The sequence below is a fragment of the Dromiciops gliroides genome, chromosome 5, assembly GCF_019393635.1.
Source record: "Dromiciops gliroides isolate mDroGli1 chromosome 5, mDroGli1.pri, whole genome shotgun sequence".
NCBI lineage: Eukaryota > Metazoa > Chordata > Mammalia > Microbiotheria > Microbiotheriidae > Dromiciops > Dromiciops gliroides.
The window spans coordinates 80,644,743-80,658,811 of NC_057865.1; the positions used below are offsets into that span (position 1 = coordinate 80,644,743).

General features: G+C 37.6%; 1 protein-coding gene across 3 annotated transcripts in view; it reads left to right on the forward strand.

The window, feature by feature from the left end:
- LARP4B (La ribonucleoprotein 4B) overlaps positions 1-14,069 on the forward strand; it is a 206,483-nt gene that overhangs the window by 64,045 nt on the left and 128,369 nt on the right. The gene's annotated exons all lie outside the window — the stretch shown is intronic.

The following is a 14,069-nucleotide window of genomic DNA, read 5'->3' on the forward strand; positions in this document are numbered from 1 at the left end:
CCCTTGGGCGAACGGGTCCCGTGGGGTCGGGCCCGAGGAGGTGCAGGCTACGGGGTCCAGGGGCAAGCGGCGGCCGCGGCCCCCGCTCCGCGCTCCCCCGACTATTAATCTGTGATCCTCGCACCCGGGTCCTCGCCTTCCCCTGCATCTCCGGGAGTGCCGTGACGCGGGGCGCCGGAGCCCCGGGGGTGCGTCTGTGTTTGGCCCCGGCACCGTGCCTACCTCCTGGGAGCCGCCAGGGCCCCGGAGCCGGGAAGCCATGTGGCCGCCGAGGTTCCGGGGCGCTCTCTCTCCGGGCACCCGGGGGACGGGGGTGGAGGGGGGGGCGGCGGCCGGTCGAGGCCGCGCTGTGTCAGCTTCTCCCAGACCTGCAGTGCGGCGGGCCGTGCTCTCCCCTCCCCTCGGCCGCTTCGCTTCCGCCCCGCGGTTCTAGAAGTTGAGCGCTCGCCCCCAACCCGCGGAGCGCAGCGCCTCGGCCGCTCCTTTAGTGTTTGCTCCTCGAGTCCTCGGATTGCGGGGCCGGGGACGCCGCCGAGCGGCGAAGGGAGGGGGCTCCGACTAGGGGCCGCCGCGCCGCTGCTGGCTGGAAGCCGAGGGAAGCCCGCGACTTGGCCGAGGCTCGGCGTGTGGTCGCGCATCCAGTTACGGACGGACCGGGAATGTGCGCCCGACTGGTTCTGTTGGCGGAAGTGGAACCCAGTCACTTTATTCGTTATCCCGGCAGTCGTAGAATCGGGCCGCATCGCCGCGCTAGGAGTGTCTTCCCCTCCCGGGATTGAATGGCAGTGAGACGGGCGAGCGGCCGGCCGCCCGGGGCAGGGCCGACATGTGGCTGCGAAGCTGTTTGCTAACCGAGAAGGGGCCGCGGTGACTCCCGAGTGCCCCGGGGTTCCAACCAGCCTGGAGCGAAAGATGGACCTTCGAGGAGGTGCTGCCAAAAGTTTGTGTCAGACACAACTGTCAGTGTGCGCGTTTCGTCATTAAGAGGTGGGGTAAAGTTCCGAAGTTGAGATAAGGCGACCTTTTTTTTCCTTTGTACAAAATCTTTGTCTTTTGGTTTCAGCTTTCTTGCGGAATTTCTATTAGGACGTTACTTTATAATGTTTTTTTGAAAGTTAAACTTCTAAAAGCAGGAAGGTTGAGTTGCACTTGGCAACTTTTAACTGGCAGTAAGGAAGCAGAGAGAAGTTAATTTTTCTTTGAGAAGTCATCATGAGTGTGATCAGCTTCCATATTGCAGCCAATCCCTTCCTTGAGGCTTTTTCTTACTAATCAACTTAATTTCACAGTGTGATAGGACAGTACCTCTTCAACCGTTTTGTATATTTTTCATCTGTGGTCTTCTTTTCCTCCCCCCTCCAATAATTTGTGTGCTTCTCTATAACACATAACTTGAATGACTTTTTCCCTGTTTGATGATGTGTATAGATACAAAGCTTCCTGGAAGGCATTTCTATCAAGGCATCTATACTGAAGACAGAAATTTTTGTTTCCTTAAGATATGAATACTGTGACTTTCCTTTGAATAGCTGAGATTCTCTTGGTTTTATTTGTTTATAAGTTGTGCCAAACTTTAACTACTAACCTGTCAACTTCATTTGAAATTTGTCTTAAAAATCAAGCTGAAATGACCACCTTTTTGATAAGCACATTATATGTCCTTAAAGTTAATATCGACCATGATCTACTGTTAGAAGTTAGAAATAACCTTTTCTTATTATTTGCTTAATGAAACCATATAGTGTCATAGGGTTTATCTTGTAAAGGACTTTAGAAATTATCCACCTAATGTAACTTCATTTTAGGGCAAAATTGCTACTAAGTGGCACAGCTAAAATGGACTTGGGTCTTCTGATTCAGAATCTGTTTTTTTTTAACTTAAGTCCATATAAAATTCCCCATCCTAAAATATTTAACTGCTTTCCCCCAAATATGGTTTCTATTTTTTTTGTTGATTACTGTAAATAGAAATTATACGGTGTAGTCATTCTAAGATGTACTTAGTATTGTACAGAATTTTTCATTTTTTTCCTCCAAAAACTTTGCTAGAGAGATACCTGTTAACATTAGAATGGTGAAAAAACCAGCAGTTCAGGTACAAATCTTCTGAGTCTGTTATATTAGATGAGGGATGATAACCACTTGAAGCTTTGAAAAGCACACACAGATAACTGCAAAATAATTAAAATACCATTTATCATCTTTCTTTGAACATAAGTAGATACTGAATAGTCTAGCAAGCAAATGTTTTATGATAAAATAGATGTTTAAAATATGACCTTGTGGTTCACTTTGTGATGTTTTGCTGGCTGTTTCTTTGAACTTGGAAAATTATCTTTGCTTTCTAGCTGGGAAGATAATTTAAAGGGGATTTAGTCTGTCAATAATCAATAAATTTTTATTAAGTACCTGTTAAGGGCCAGACACTGTGTTAAGTGCTAGAGTTACTGAGAGAGAAAAGACTCCCTGTCTTCAAAGAGCTCTCATTCTGGTTGGGAAGCCAAACAAATACCTACAAACAAACTACATGCAGGAAAAATAGTAATTAATTAAAAGAGGAAAGGCACTAGAATTATGGGTGTTGAGTTAAGGCTTCCTGTAAAAGGAGTGGTTTTAGTTGGGACTTGAAGGAAGCCTGGAAGGTCTACTGTAGGCACAGATGAGGAGGGAGAACATGCCAGGCATGGTGGGGACAGCCAGAGAAAATGGAAATAGAAAATGGGACTGCCCCATATCCCACCTTTCCAAGGGGAGAGATGGAGTTTCTCATTCCAAAGAATGAGGTCTGTGTCACTGAATTGAAGAGTGTGTGGCAGGTTGCAAAGTGTAAAAAGAGTGGAAGGGGCTTTGAACACCAGCATGAGGGTCTTGTATTTCATTCTGGAGACAATAGGGAGACACTGGAGTTTATCGAGTTGGGGTGCTGGTGTGACTCGAGTGGAACCTTCCCTTTAGGTTTCCCTAAACTTTGGTGGCTGAATGAAAGGTGAACTGGAGAGACTTGAGGCAGGTGGACCTACCAGCAGGTTGTTGCAATAATGGCAAGCATAACTTTATGATTTAATTAATTTCTTTTGTCTCATTCTTATATTGAGACAACCTTTTACTCTCCACTTGAAGGTAAAATGGTGAAATAAACATTTTAATATTTCCTATTGAAGGTAAGAAAACCTGTATGAAATGCAGCAAAAATATTTGTGTTTTGTTTAGTCTCAATTCTATTTTAAATTTAACTGTTTTTCTCCTAAATATTTTTCCTCCAAATTAGAAAAATCATAGTGCTTGAGACAAGTACTTCTGTGCCGGTTAAGCTGATTAAAATGATGATTTTAACACAGTTTTGCAGATTTGGTGTTGGGTTTTGGTCAAAAAGTACTTTTGACCTAATGAATCTTTTCAGAGGGCAAGTTCCTTAAGAGAAAGACTTTTCCTTTAGGAGGAGCCTGATGGGGTCTTTGTATCCCTGTTGACCTGCAGTAGGCTTTATCCATTACTAGGGCTTAATAGATGTTGATTTAAGTTAAATTAATCTGCCTTTACCTTGGTCTGCTGATTAGGAGTTGATTGTTAGCTAAGGGAAATGCATTTTAGAACCCTGACGGCCTACTGTTAGAATATTGGGGAGGGAACAAATTCTTAAATTTGGTGGTAGGAATCATGCTTAGTATATATACTATTTTCATTTAACATTATTTTTGATTTGTTATTTTTTGGTTTTTAAAAACAGTAATTTTTTGAAAAATAGTTTCATCACACTTGTCCTTTTAATTCCCTTATAATTTCTCTTAGATGATCATTCCAGACATAAATCTTAGGCTTTTTTACTCTTCTGAGTGGCACAGACTATTGCTCTATTGCTTCTCCTGTTTTAAACTTGCCTTCAGTGTTTGTAGTTGTGATGCAACACAGTTTCACTTCTTCCGCTATACATACTGTTCTTTCTGCACTGCTAACATCTGCTACCTCTAATGGGTGAGACCCAGACTAAAATTTAAACCTGGTAAAACAAAATGGAACCATACCTTGCTGAAGGTATTTGCAGTTTTGCTGATTTTTTTTAAAGATTTATTCAGTTATTTTCTTTTATTTAAAAAAATAGTTGCTTTGTGTTTGGTTTCAGAATGGCAACATTGGTAGGTTCTCCCAAGTTAATTTTAGAGGAGTTGTTTTCAGTTCTCACAGATGTCGTTTGATTGGAAAAAAAGAAAAAAAACAAACCCATGATTTTATTTGGATGGCGATGGGAAAAAAGTCATGAACTTAACAGTCCAATACTCACTTCATGCAAAGGATTGATTTTTGTGTTGATAATTATAGTTAATTTCATTAGCTCATTTTGAAAAACGTTTTTACCAACACAATTATTCCTGGGGGTAGGTGCTTTTATGGGGAGGAAAGGAAAGGGTAGAATTTTTCATAAATTGATAAATGAGAGGGTAAACTAAATTTTATGATATTAAGGGACTGACTTGAACAGAGCTTTCCTTTAAATAGAATGTTCATTTCCAACAGTCCAGGAAGACATAAAACACTTAGAGATATAGATTAAAGGATTTGAAATTAAGAAACAGCATTTTTCCTTGAGCCTTATTTTTAGAATGCCTACGTTGCAGTTATCTCCTGTCACCTTTAGAACAGTGATTTGTAGGTTAGATTATATATGGAAAATAAAAAAAATTATTGTTGACTCTAAGGAACTTGAAATCATTTGCATTCCAAAAAGATTCACTGAAAGAAATGTCCACATATTCTCCTTAATGTAGAATGATTCAGGGAAGGCACACCTTTTTAGGAACACATTCATTATTGCAATATATGCTTGTGTTCAAACGATATTTCAGAATAGACACAGTAGGTGAATTTGAGTCAATTAAAAACAGTAGAAATTAGAGTGGTATGTTGGGAGAGCTTTTAAGGAAGAGGAAAAGAAGGATGAAAAGGGAATGTTTCTTAGAACATTAGACTTTGGAACTTTTATACTTGAACCCTCTTCTTAGTTCCTTGTATGTTTAAAGTTCCATGGACCAAAGTTCTGGGGTACTACTTCTGACATCTGGTCCAGGGATGCTGCTACAAAATCAAGGGGCTGGACTATATGACCTCCATGTTCTGTTCTGGATCTTTCTCTATTATTTGACTGGGGAGCTAACAACCACATTATACAAGGAGCCCCTTCGGAGTTTTCACATACTAGGTTCAAATGGATTAAGAGATAAATGATAACTTATAATTTTTATTTGTATTCACAATGTGCCTCATTTTTAGCTGAACAAATATTAGCATTTACTATGTGCATAGGTCCTGTGTGAGATGAGAGATCGAAAACCTAGTTGTTATTCTCATGGAATTTATAATTGGCAGGGGAAGTGGCTAGGAGTTGCCATTGTTATTTGTTTGCCTAAATGCCAAATTTTATAGATAGAAAGTGTTATGGATTCCAGAACAAGAGGAATATCTGCATTTAATTGGAACAATGAGAAGGCTTCATGGAGAAAGTAATGTTTGGGTTTTGAAGGATGGATAGGGACAGAGATTAGGCAAGATCATTCCAGGCAGATGGGACAGCATACAAAAAGGTCTAAAATCGTAAGACACATAGAAAGTACATTGAAAGATTTTTCAATCTATGGGAAATAACTTTATGTACTCTGCTGAAAATCCTCCATCACATTGGTAAACCTTTGTCAACTACATCTCTCCTTATTTTGTGCTTCACTTGATAGTAATATGATGACAGTAAAATAGAGTTATCTCTATTATATCTTCCATGTATGAATGTAACATATATATAGAAAACACTTTGTTGGCAGGGAGCCTTTAAGGCAGCATTTTGTTCTACTGAATCAAATACTTTTTAAAAAAATTGTCCATAAACAAGCACATAGGGATATTGTATTGACTACTTTTTTCAGTCAGTTCTGTGACTGTAAAGATGTGTGATCTATTGTAGAATCTTTTAAAAGCCTGCATGTTGCATTTTCATATCTTCAGCAAGGACGCTCTCAATATGTGTATAGATTATTTTCATAAAGATTTTATAACAATAAGAAAGGCATGGATAGTAGTTAATGGATATTTTCTTGGTCACCTATTTTTCCTCACACTGATAAAGGTTTTTGATATTTTTTCAAGTCTTTGGTATTCTCCCTTTCTCCATTTACGTACTAGCATCTCCAAAACATTGCAGAGCCTTCTGAGTAAGGTCCATAAAGACTCAATATTCAACATGTAAGAAAAACAAGTAGATGGGGAATGCAGTGGGATGGACAAATGCCAGTGGTTAATGAACTGAAGTTAAAACTGAACAGGAGTAGGGGAATGGGCTCTGTTGCTGTATTTTAGGAAATTGTGTAGGGTTTTTAAATGACACACTTCTTGAAACAAAAAGTCTGCCATTTTAGCTTATGGTATTCTGATGCTATATGGCTGTTAGTAATGGAATACCACAGTATTGAAAGAATGAAATGTACAGGACACCTGGAGAGCAATACGGTGGCATGTGGTGGCTGTGAGTGAGCTACAGCAACATATTACCAACCACGAAATATAAGGGACACTATCAGTTATATACCTGAAAAAAAGGTGGGTCAATCATGTTGTGAAGCAAGGGATAATTCATTGGTATCTGCAAGTTTACTGGGAATTGTGTGATAATCAAGAGACATAAAGAAGACCTCAGTGGACCTGGTGGATTCCCTGTGGAGGATTTTTATAAGGTAATGTACAAAAATCCATAGAGGATTAGAAGGTATAGGTAGTTTGTGACTTACATTGTTGGAAGTGAGCACCCACATTCAGACCCCAACTTTGAGTGTAGGAAGGAAAATGTTCTAGTTTGCCTGGATTGTAGATGAGTCATCAGACTGGAAAGGTAAATTGAAGGTATGTTATGCAGGGAATTTGAATGCCAGGCTGACAAGTCTGGATTTTTGTTGATAGGCAGTGGGGAATTGTTTAAATGTTTATTACTTGTCAGGTATGGCAAAAGAAATCTCATTGGAGGCCCTGTAGCTCATTGGGCCTTGATGTTGTCAGGACAGTCACCTGTACACACAAGTGAAGAAACCTTAAACTTTGTTAAATGCACACCCACTATAAGATATTACAATATTTATGACCCTGTTATAGTAAGTTTTATCCTGTCAAGCATTTTTCTCGTGTAATTTTTCTATGCCTTTCACTAGTTAACAGGAGAATATTATAATATGTTCTGCATTAACATTTTTTTCACTTGTTTTTTTGAGCTATTATAGCAATCATAAACATTTTCTTAAATGTTTGATATTATTTAGGGAAATATTCTGCATTTGACTTAGGGTTAGAGGATAAAATACACTTATCAAATGTTTAAAATTTGAAATTGTCAAAGCTAAGAGGTCTCTAATCATTTGGAAAGCAAACAGCATTTTCTGTTGTATTTATTCAGATACAGTTGATAAGGCAAAACATTGCACACAAAATGGACAGCTTTTAGAGTATTGAGGACCTAATTTGCTGTGTTTTAGAAGCTGCCTACTTGTCTGCTGCATAAGGATCTCTTATGGGGAAGTTTGGTTGGAAAATCTGTTGGGGACAACTTTTCATTAGAATTAATTTGTCTCAGCCCTTCTTTGATCAGTCTTGATATTTGCTCTCATACTATAATTTTAGCTTGCTGCATTGCAAACATATCATTGTACAAACAAATAATTGATGAATCAATAGGATAATGTACAAACGTAGTCAGTTTGCTTGCTTATGCTTTTTAACAAGAAGTCCTTGTGCTTAATTATCTCACAAATATTTAATTATATCATTTATAAAAAATAGGAGGGGAGACAATGAACTAGTATTGTAGAAATTTTATAAATATTTTAATAGTTAAGAGCAATTTTATGCTAATTTCTGCCATTTCTGTGTACACATAGAAATTAATTTTCTTGGGTATAATTCAGTAGTCAAAATGGTGCAAGTATTATACTTTTAAGAGAATAGGAAATAGAAAAATAGAATTGTCAAATAAAAGAGTGAGAGTATTTAGACAGGTGAACTTAGTCTCAGTGGTCTGGCCACATTCCAGTTTTAGTAACATATTCTGTCTCCTATGAAAAGTACTTTCAAATGCTTTGCTTCTTAAATGACAACAGGTGGATAGCCCTACTGTTTTAATAACTTGTAAATCTTATGCAGAGACTTTATTTTCCCAGGCATGATGTACATTTGGATTTATCTATAGAAAAAATTTCAAATTTAGCAGAAGAAAATTATGCTTCAAGCATTATTGTGGCAGTCTTTCATCTAAGTACTACGGAATCTATGATGTTTTCATGAGCTTAAAGCTCCTCACTATTACAGGTACCCTGTTGCCATAACCCCTGGAATGAGGTTGGGTAGGGACAGAGATTAGGCAAGATCATTCCAGGCAGATGGGTCTATATGACTTTCATAGTGAAACAAATAGGAATTGGATATGTTTTGTGGGAGGGTTTTAGATAAAGTCTTGATGTTGAATTATTAAATAATTAAATAATTAATTAATTGATTTTTTTAGTGAGGCAATTGGGGTTAAGTGACTTGCCCAGGGTCACACAGCTAGTAAGTGTTAAGGTCTGAGGCCGGATTTGAATTCAGGTACTCCTGACTCCAGGGCTGGTGCTCTATCCACTGTGCCACCTAGCTGCTCCGATGTTAAATTATTATTAATTAGTATCTTAATTGTATGTTTAATTATTAATATTATTTAGCCATATCTAACTTCAGTTCAGTTATCTGTGTGAGTGTCTTTTTTGCTGGTACTAGTTTTTTGCATCTTGGATTATAAATTTTTGTTTTTTTGTTTTGTTTTGGGTTTTTTTTTTTTGCAGTGGGGGTTAAGTGACTTGCCCAGGGTCACACAGCTAGTAAGTTTCAAGTATCCGAGGCCGGATTTGAACTCTGGTCCTTCTGAATCCAGGGCCAGTGCTTTATCCACTGCGCCACCTAGCTGCCCCTGGATTATAAATTTTTAAGATGAATTTGACTATAACCTGCTTTCTGGAATTTAAAATTTTGGTCATAAGCTGTGGTATGTGATTTTAATGGAATATTATTGTGCTATAAGAAGTAACAAGCAGGATGATTTCAGAAAAACCTGAAAAGACTTAGATGAACTGATATATAGTGAAGTGAACTGAACCAGGAGAATGTTGTACACAGTAACAGCAGTATTGTTTGATGAAGAACTGTGAAGGACTTCTCAGCAGTGCAATGATCCAAGACAATCTCAAAGGGCTAATGGTGAATCGTACTATCTACGTCCAGAGAAAGAACCTAATGTTGATTGAAACATGCTATTTTTCACTTTTTTTTTCATTTTTTCTTTTATTCTAGTCTTTTTATACTAAATGACTAATGGAAATGTTTTACATAATTGCACATGTATAACCTATATCTGATTGTTTACTGTCTTCAGTGGGGGGAGAAGGGAAGGAGGGAGGGATAGAATTTGTAACTTAAAACTTTAAATAAAAATGTAAACAAAAATAAAATTTTGTTGTTGCTTTACATTGTCATTTTAAAATAAAAACTTTTCTGACTGGCTTTTGGTATAGTTTTTTTATTAATTGATATTTCTGTTCTATCTCAGAGTAAATGGCTTTTAGACTAGTGATGGTGTGGTTGGATACACAAATGTAATTTTTTATGGCTGTGTGCATAGAATGCCAGAGAAATGAAGTGACATGGCCAGGGCCATCCACTTAGTGCAGAGCCAGATGAAAACTCATGTCTCCTGATCTACCAAAGTGGCACAGTGGATTATGAAACTTATTTAGGATATGTCCTTCTGTCTCTGTCTCTCTCTGTTTTTCTTTTCCTTTCTCTCTTCTTTCTTCCTTTCTTTTATTGCTGTTTTTTAAAAACTGAAGTCACTTCCTAACATTCCACTTTCCTTTATGACCCCCCCCCCCTTTTTTGTGGGACAATGGGGGTTAAGTGACTTGCCCAGGGTCACACAGCTAGTAAGTGTCAAGTGTCTGAGGCCAGATTTGAACTCAGGTACTCCTGAATCCAGGGCCAGTGCTTTATCCACTGCACCACCTAGCTGCCCAACCCTCCTTTTTTAAAATAAAGAAGTATTAAGTATAAGTTAGATTGATTTGACCAATTCATAACTCCCTGTGCATCAGTGTGCCCAGCTTTTTGTAGTCCCTCTGACATTTGTGATGGCTAAAAAATCTAACTGCGATATCTAAAATCTCATGTGTGGTTGCCTTAAATTAGAAACTCATAGCTCCAGTCTTTGGGCATTAAGTATTTATTAAAATATATTAGGGGTTAGTAAAGAGAACACATGGAGAGAAAAGAGAGATCTGCCTGCCAACTGCCTGTTCTGCAACGAAAAGAAAGATCCTCAGTCTCCTAGAGCAGAAGCTCTCTGGGGGCCGGAAGAGGGGCGGTCTTCAAGTCCAGCTCCAAGCTAATTGGCTGGTCCATTGATTGACATGACTTACAGGCAGTCTATGAATAGATGTAACTTCCTGACACCAGGCAGTCACATACTTTGTCCTCAGGGTTGAACTGCCCTGGTTCTCACAATGTCTTTCTCAGCAGAGTGGTCGTGCTTTGATTCTCACACATTTATAATTTTTCTTTTGTCATCTTTGCCCATTTGATAAATGTGAGAATTAAAACATTTGAGTTGTTTGAATTTTCATTTTTATTAGTCATATAAAGCATTCTTTTCAATGGTAGTTGATTGCATCAGTTCTTTTGCCAAATGTTTATTCCTTTAATTTGACCACTTAGTTATCAATTGGTGAATGGCTCTTGCTAATACAGTATATATTTTTACCACTTTCCTATGTGTCTTAGGTTTTTTCTGTTTTCTAAATCGATGACATCATTGTCATATAGAATTCCTAGGAGGGAAATTCTCCTTATGGATGTAGGTTGACCCGTGTTCTATAGCTTTTACTCCTAGAGTTGCCTGGGACATACAGAATTTGTGTGACTTAACCCAGAATGAGTTTGTCAGTCCTTTATTTTGTTCAATTAGTGGAAATTTACTTTCTCTCTCTCCCATGGCTACCTACCCTATAATAGAAAAAGAAAGAGAAGCAAAATCCTTTAAATAAACATACGTAGTCAAGCAAAAAATTTCCATGTTGGCCATGTCAAAGAGGGTATATGTCTTTTTAGCATTCTAAGTCCAACATGTTTTCGATGTAAGTCCTCAGGAATTGTGGTGGGTCATTGTATTGTGCAGAGTTCTTAAGTCTTTTCCAGGTTGCTTGTCTTTACAGTGTTATTGTGTATGGTTCTGCTCCCTTCATTCCATACCATTTCATTCAGGTCTTTAGAGCTTTCTCTGAAACTGTTCCCTTCATCATTTCTATACAGCACAATAGAATCCCATCATATTCTTACACTAAAATGTGTTCAGGCATTTCCCAGTTGATGAGCATCCCCAGGCAGGTGGTGGCACAAATGGATAGAGTACTGCTTGGCTTGGAGTCAGAAAAGCCTGAGTTTTAATCTTCTGTCCTCATATGCTTAGTAGCTATGTGATCCTGGGTAAGTCACTTCTTTTTACCTGAAGTTACTCAGCTATCCACTGCATCATACTTCATTTCATAATTAATTGATCCACTGTATTTATAGCTTTTCTAACATTGAGCCATCTCTTCATTTTTGATAAAAGTCATAGATTCTAGATGTAGAATTGTAAGAGATCAAGTGGAATAATATGTGTAAAAAGAGCTTAGCACAATGCCTGGCACATAGTAAGTGCTATATAAATGCCTGTTCCCTTTCCCTTCCACTCCCACCTTTTCAGATTTTTAGTTCTTTGCAACACAATAAGAGGGACTATAAATATTGTTGCACATTTGGGTCCCTTTTTTAAAAATCTCTTTGGAAATATAGATAATAGTGGTATCACCAGGTGAAAAGGGTATTCACAGTTTAATAAATTTTGGGCATAGTTCCAAATCCCTTTCCAGAATGGCTACACCAGTTCATAGCTCTACCAACAAGGCATATTTGCTTGTATCTTTTTTTTTTTCCTTTGGCTAAAGCTAACATTTCCAGAATTCTGTCAAATAATAGCCACATTTTTACTTATCCTTGGTCTTAGTAGAAAAGCTTCTAATATTTTTCTGTTAAAATTATGCTGACTCTTGGACTTTGTCAAAGTCATAAAATATCCATATGTTCCCTTGATACATATTTTTTTAAACTTGTGTGCTATATTTTGCTAAAGACTTGTAGGAAACATCTATTGACATACTGTAGTATTAATGTGATTTTGTTATTTGCATGACAGGATTATAGATTTTTATCTGAAAGGGACCTTAGAAGACATTGAATCCATCACTTCATTTTCTAGATGAGAAAAATGGGGCATAGACAAGTTTAAGTGATTTGCTGCCGAGTTACACAACTAGTAGGTGTCTGAGGCAGAATTTGAACCCAAGTCTTTCTATGGCTTATCCACTGCATCATACTTTGTTACATAATTAATCGATTGTTCTACATTTATAGCTTTTCTAACATTGAGCTATCTCTTCTGGGAAAAGTCACAAATTATAGATTTAGAGCTGTAAGAGCCATTATTAGTCATTTAGTAATAAGATCTTGTTTAAACCTCCTAATTTTACAGAAGAAACTGAGGCCTCAGGTCAAATGTCATATCTAACACCACAAAGATAAAATTCATCCTTGTCACAATATATTGCTTTTAGCTATTTGCTAATACCCAACAATTTTGCATATATATATATATATATATATATATATATATATATATATATATCTAGTGGTATTGATTTCTAGTTTACTTTCTCCTTTTTATTTCTCCTTGTTTTGGGAGTCAGCCATATTTGTTTAATGGATCCTGGCAGGGCACCTTCTACCTCTGTTCTTCATAAACATATAATATAGGAGTTAATTTACTTAAATGTTAGAATTTGCTTTTAAGTATATTTGGCTCTGAGGTTTTTTCCTTTTTCTTTTTGGTAGACTATTAGTAGGGGCAGCTAAGTGGCTCAGTGGATGGATTTCACTGCTGGGCCTGAAGTCAGGAAGACTCCTATTAGAGAATTCAAATTAGGCCTCAGACCACTAGCATTATAACTTTGGATGAGTCACTTAACCGTGTTTGCCTCAGTTTCCTCATCTGTAAAATAGCTGAGGGCAGTGAGGTGGCCTGGTGGATTGGCCTTGGGCCTAGAGTCAGGTGTACTCTTCCTGAGTTCAAATTTGGCCTCAGACACTAACTAGTGTGTGACCCTGGCAGGTCACTTAACCCTTTTTGCTTCAGTTTCCTCATCTGTAAGAAGAGTTAGAGAAGGAAATGGCAAACCACTCCAATATCTTTGCCAAGAAAATCCCAGATGGGGTCATGAAGAATTGGATATGACTAAAATGACTGGAAAAAAACAATTTGTGACTAGTTTAATTTCCATTTCTGAGTTCAGATTATTTAGACTGTTTCTTCTGTTATGGATATTTATATTTTTGTAAATATTCATCGGCTTCATGATCATTTTTGTTGAAATGTTGTCGAGTATAATTTCTGACAATTTCTTTTATTTCCTTTTTTGTTAATAATCCATTTTCATTTAAAAATTTAATATATGGTTTTCAACTCCATTAATTTAGAGAATGATTTATTTATTTTATTGATCTTTAAAAAGTTCTTAGTTTTATCTTCGTAGGTTTTTCAATTTTGCTTCTCTTAAGTTTCAATTTTTCTTTTTGTGTTTTATTGTTTTTGTAGAATTTTTGTTGTTGTTGCATGCTCAAGTCATTTTTGTTGATATAAAATGTATATGTAGAGAATTCTCCTTAAGGACTGTTCTGGCTTCATCCACTTGTCTTATTTGCTTTACTTGTCTTATTTAGGTTTTTTTTTCTTTTGACCATTCTTTAGTATTACAATATTTATCTCCATCTAAATGAATGCTTTCTTCATATTTCTAGCAGGTAGGTGGCAGAAGGGATAGAGATCTGGACCTGGAGTCAAGAAGACCTGAGTTCAAGTCCATTCTCATATACTAGCTTTGTGGCCCTGAGCAAGTCACTTCAGCTGTCTGCCTCAGTTTTCTATT